The following is a 6000-nucleotide window of genomic DNA, read 5'->3' on the forward strand; positions in this document are numbered from 1 at the left end:
CTTCCATCAGCAAACAGTATCCTCATCAATATGCTGATATGATGCTGATACTTCCAGAAAAACAGATAGCAGATTCAGTTTCAAATGGGTCCCACATCTTCAGAGTCACACACATCGCTCTTCCAGGGAGATGCTAAATGCATTTCATTGTCTCTGTACTGTACACTGACAATGACAATTAAAATTGAATCTGAATCACCCTCCCAGTGTACAATTGGGCAGCTGAAAAATGCACCCAAACAGGTTACTGCCACCTACTGCAATTCAGGTCCACAACATGGCAATAACTTACATTATTGCTCAGATTGTAAAAAATCTCATCAAAATATATTAGAAAATGTCTTGCCATGGATGCAATAAAACAATCATTGCTTGCGTGATTAATGGTGATATGCAAGCAAATTTAAAACAATAGCAAAGAGCATGAAAAGGCAAATGTTACAAGATTTGAACCAGGTTATGATATAGTCAGATAATATCTCCCTAACATGTGCAATTGAAGCAAAGACAGCACTCATTAGGTTAGAATGCACCGTTGGTACCAAAGAGATCACAGAACCAATATATTCTGTTCATAAATCTGATAAAACGTGATCAGCTCTGAAATTTTAACATTGCTTCTCTCTCTCTATAGATTCTGCTCGAACTGCTGAGAATTCAGTTTTTCCTAAATTAGGTAAATAAATTAGATACTTCAAAAGCCGCTTTGAACCATAATTGGAAGCACTGCACTCACTTAGTTTGACAGGTTTATGATTTTCGGTACCACACATATAATTGAAATGGTAATTGGGCATCACCATAGCCTAATGATATGACACGAGTGAATGCGTATACATGGTAACTTCTTAAAGATATGCATTAAACATTAGGGCCAGGAACTTGCATTTGTTATGATAGCAAAAATATAATGTCAGAATGTGGTGTTTGAACAGGTTGTTAATGGTTGATCTAGAATTTACTTGCAATAGTATACCACTCATCCAAGTGGTATGTTATTGAAGGCTTCAATTTATTTAAAAAAATATTTCTATCTGTAGACTTCAGGTGGAAATGTTTTTGAAAATACCAAATGGACAAGAACTTCTAATCTATACACCGTAAAATTCCTTGAAAAAAGTGTTGAACATTAACATTAACAACTGGAATCGGCCATTTGATCCATTGAGCCTTCTCTGCGATTCATTGAGATCATGATCCTTTTTTTTCTGCACAATTCCCATACTTTAACATTCCTTTAACATACAGAGGTCTAATTGATCTCCAGTGTGAACCATTGAGCCTCTGCAGTGTGCCAAGATGGAGAATTCCGAAAATCAACCACATTCTGATATTAAAGATTTACACTCAACTTAGCGGGACTCCTGTTTCTAGAAATCTGCGCCAAGGAAAACATTCTTCCTGTACCAAATCTGTTAAACCCTGTAGCAATCTTCTAAACTCCACAAATACAACCCTAATCCACTAACAACTTCCTCATACAGCAAACATCCCTAATGGTGAACCAAGTTGGCTTCATTGAGCTCCTTCTATAGCAAGTAGGGAGTTTAGCATCTAATTTAGCATCATTAGAAATGCCAATGCTGATATTTGGTCCCCTCAGCCATACTGAAGCAGATTATGAACAGGGACCCAAAACATCAATCCCTGCAGTATCCAACTCGTCAGCCTACAAAATATTGTTCAATTTAGTTCTGCCGATGACCTCACATTCCACATACAAACTTTGTTGTACAACTTCCTGAGCAGGACCTTATCAAAGCCTTCGCAAAATGTAATTACAATCCATCCACTGGTTACTCCATATCCCTTCTGCCAGAGAGGTGTTCAAATAACTAATTCCAGCACTTTCCCAACTACTTATGTCAGGCCAACTGATTAATAGCTCCCCATTTACTCTCTCCTCCTTTCTCACATGGTATGGTCATGTTAGCTATCTCCCATCTCCTTTACCATTCCAGGATGCATGGTATTTTGATAGACAAAACTAATACATCCATCAACATTTTCAAAATTCTAGCAGGCAAACCATTGCCCTTTAGTCTCAGCGACTCTGACAGTACTTTATTTCCCGTCTACTAATATATATTTTTTCAATGCTTCTTTCTCACTAGACATTAGATTCTCTAGTATTTTTGGTAGGGTTTTGTGTTTTCTTCTACAAATTCAGTTTATCACAAAAGGATTTAAAAACAAAAGCAAGGAAGTCCTACAACAATTGTATGGGACTGTGGGGAACCAGTGCAGGAGTATTGAAGTACACTATTGGCCTCTTTATCCAAGATATAATGCACTTACCTTACGAGGGCAGCAAACAGTCACCAGCCCAAGTCCATGGACAACACACTTGCAATCGAAGGGGAAATTGAGTAGACTGGCATTAAATTCAATAGTTTAGCATTAGGAGAGGGTGCCTCTCATTTAAATTTACAAAATTCTTAAAACGATCCGACAGATTAAATGCAGGGAGGATGTCCTGGTGGAGGGATGTAGGAACAAGGCCAGAGATTCAGAATAACTGTAGGCTATCTAAGACTGGGATGAGGGTACATTTCTAGACTCAGAGGGTGTTGAATCTTTGGAATTCTCTATTTTAAGAACTGTAGCGGCTCAGACATTAAACATCCAGTTTAAATTCCATTTGGAATATTTTGGAGGACCAGGAAACCAAGAAACCAAGACATGGGTATTTTTAAAAGTGAGTCATAGATTCTAGGACATTTTGAGAATCAAAAAATATGACAAATGGTGCAATGAAATAGAACCAAGATAGTACAGCCATAATCTTCATGACTGGCGGAGTAGATTCCAGGTGGCCTAGTGCTGATCTGAATGTTCTAAGACACCAAGTATTTGTTTAACCTCTCTGCATTTCCTTCCACTATCCCATAATACACAATATTTCAAGTCTGATATCAGACCCACATTTTTTCCAACTGTTCTTTGTCTTTTTACAGATCTCTAGATCTTACAGTTGTTATATTTGTTGCTACTCCACTCTCATAGTCCATCATCCTTATTTTATGTAGAAATATGGGACTGCAGATGCTAATTTATGCAAAAAAAAACAACGTGCTGGTGTAACTTAATGGGTCAGGCAGCATCCTTGAAGAACATGGATTCAGAAGAGGGGTCATCACCTGAAAAGTCACCAATCAATGTTCTCCATGAATGCTGCCGGACCTGCTGAGTTACTCCAGCACTTATATCCTTTTCTTTATTAAATGTTTTGACTTCCTTCATTAAGCTCTGAAATGTGCCAATCTTCAGATCTTTCTGGCAACTTTACAATACCTCCCTTTGATTTTAAATTAACTTTAATTTATCCTGCCAACCTTGGCCAGACCAATTTTCCTGTTGGGCTTTCTGTGGCTCCATGGATTTCTTGGTTGCACATCTCATATTTTCTAAATGCTAGCCTTTGCAAGTGATCCATTACAGTCTTTAAACAAAACACTAACCTAATGCGTAGAATACCACTCTAGAGCCATTAGCTGATAGTATAATTTCCCCTGAATAAATTATTTCAAAGTTGTATAATTTAAAATAAGATGGCAATTTAGTTTATATCCTGAATTCTCAAATATCCCAAATGTTAGCTTGATTTCTGCAATATCATGAAAATCTCACTCAAAAGGCAATTGTTTTCAAAGAGTTCCAGGATTCCAGTGCATGAGACGTCTTCGTGTGATTGGATTCTCAGAGTGCATAATGTCGTCACTATTACTGACCACAAAGATTTCATGGAACTTACCTCAGAATTAAGTTCTCATCAGAAGGTACGTAATGTTACTTCATTATGGACATCTTTCTTTGGTGCAAGTGGGTGTCATCGTTTTGATGTTGGCAGCAACATCTGAGCCATTATATGGAACAATATCCTTCGACACACAAAAGCCTAACAAACACATTTATAACAGGGACAGTAAAAACACGATGTGCCTGATGCCTTTTTTTCTGTGCTGTGGCCACTGTTTTTCTCTTGTAACAGTTTACATTGTTTTGAAAAAACGCAATTGCTTAAAACATTTATATTACCATCAAGTAAAGGATAGAAAGCCCATTCCTTTTGCAAATGTAATCTTGCTCCCAGCTTGCAGCAATACTCCACAACTGTAACTAACATTACTTAAACGGGTAGCACAACAGTAGACCATTATTCCCCATTACTTACAAGTATTCACACAAAACTAGATTATCTTACAAAGAGACCTTATAGGAGATAATTGTAGCGATGAGGAAGGAGTGTTACCACTTAAGAGAAAACATTGGCAATCTGGAACTAGGCGATAGACTGGAATCGTTTTTTTTAAGCGAGTTGTTTGAGGTCTGGAATGTACTGTTAATGCAAGTGAGTCTAAAAAAAATAATTTGCAGGATAGGGAATTGGAAGCTGAATTTTTTTCACAATAGGGACACGATTTCTTTCTGTGTTTCTCTTGTAACAGTTTACATTGTTGAAAAAAATAGTTAACACAACTGCATCAAACATATATATTGGATCAAATAAAGAATATAAAGCATTTTTATTTCTATGTCTGGGGCGACCATACTGCTCTAAATTCAACAATTAATTAATGAATAGTATGTATGGTATGTGTATACAACAATCTGTTGTTATTAATCGTAACTGGTAATACTGGTTTTAACTAATCGGAAAGGATGCGTCCACCGCTCAACTCGAAAACTCATCCACTAAAAAACATGTCAACTGTTCCGCTCTCCACAGACGCTGCTTGTCCCGTTGCAACTTTAAATTCAACTACAAAAACATGTTCAGATTCCCGAAGGAAACGTTAATGTTTGACAAACGTTTCCAAAATATTTAACCATACCTGACACCATGAATGATAAGATTAATGTTAACATTGCTAAATGTCATTTCGTCAGAGCATCAACCTGACATCAGTCTGAAGAAGGGTCTCGACCCATTCCTTCTCTCCAGAGATGCTGCCTCCTGACCCGCAGTTATTCCAGCATGTTGTGGCTACCTTCGATTTAAACCGACATCTGCAGTTCTTTCCTACACGTAATAATGATCCTCTCCTTTCAGAGGGACAATACCTACAATCACCAATGTGTAAATGACCCGTTGAGTTACTCCAGCATTTTGTGTCTATCTGCAATCACCATCTATTTTGCAGAAGTTGTAGGTTAGAAAGCCCATAAAATATAGTTGGTTAAAAGAGGTCAGAACAATTAAAACTTTTAATAAGGTGGAAACATTGAACCATTAAACAATCTCCGAGGCATCCTGACTTCCCCTAATTGAACTGATCTCAGCTGCAGAACACTCACCTGCAGATGGATTCCTGTGAGAAATGACTACAATGTAAGTAAAACGGCAGTCTGATGGATAGAAGCTGTGAAGTGAAACATACAGATAGATTGTAGCAATATTTCTCCCAGTGCAGCAGTCTGCCATTGGCCACGTAGCCTGCCGGAGCCAGAAACGCCGGACGTCGCTGCAAACGTCAGTGGCCCGCCTCGTTGCCCAGCGCCCGTGATTGGTCACGTGATGACGGAGTCAACTCCCCGCCACGTGATGCGAAGGAAACGTCACCAGAAGGGAAAGGCCCCGATTGGTCAGTATTATATGTTGCCAACTCCCACCGTTCCATGCGGACCTGTGGGAAGACAGCGCTGCTTAGAATGATAATCAAAGAGTGATACAGTGTGGAACTGTGTGAAGACAGCACTGCTTAGAATGATAGTCAAAAGAGTGATACAATGTGGAAACAGGCCCTTGTCATCATATCCCAGCTACATTAATCCAACCTGCCTGCATTTGGCCCATATCCCTCCAAACCTGGAGCAGCTCAGTGGCTCAATGTTGCTTTGTCACATATGCAACTGCACAGTGAAATTCACTTTGCATATATTGGTGGTGTCTAGACAGGCAAGAGTAGTGGATGTTTCAAAACACACTCATTTTTGATCAGTGCCTATTTCTGCCGACAGGCCATTGGCCAGAAACATTAACTACGAGTCATCACGTTT

At 38.7% G+C, this 6000-nt stretch overlaps 1 protein-coding gene across 2 annotated transcripts in view; it reads right to left on the minus strand.

Moving 5' to 3' along the window:
* slc26a2 (solute carrier family 26 member 2) overlaps positions 1 to 5541 on the minus strand; it is a 30137-nt gene extending 24596 nt beyond the window's left edge. The window contains exons 1-2 of one of the 2 annotated variants that reach the window (XM_055643019.1): positions 5299 to 5541; positions 3755 to 3898 (exon numbers count right to left, since the gene is read on the minus strand). The gene's annotated coding sequence lies outside the window, so the exon portion shown is untranslated. The remainder of the gene's footprint in view (positions 1 to 3754; positions 3899 to 5298) is intronic. The other variant, XM_055643020.1, reaches the window with a different exon arrangement.
* Positions 5542 to 6000: the final 459 nt, after the last annotated feature.

The sequence above is a fragment of the Leucoraja erinacea genome, chromosome 11, assembly GCF_028641065.1.
Source record: "Leucoraja erinacea ecotype New England chromosome 11, Leri_hhj_1, whole genome shotgun sequence".
NCBI lineage: Eukaryota > Metazoa > Chordata > Chondrichthyes > Rajiformes > Rajidae > Leucoraja > Leucoraja erinaceus.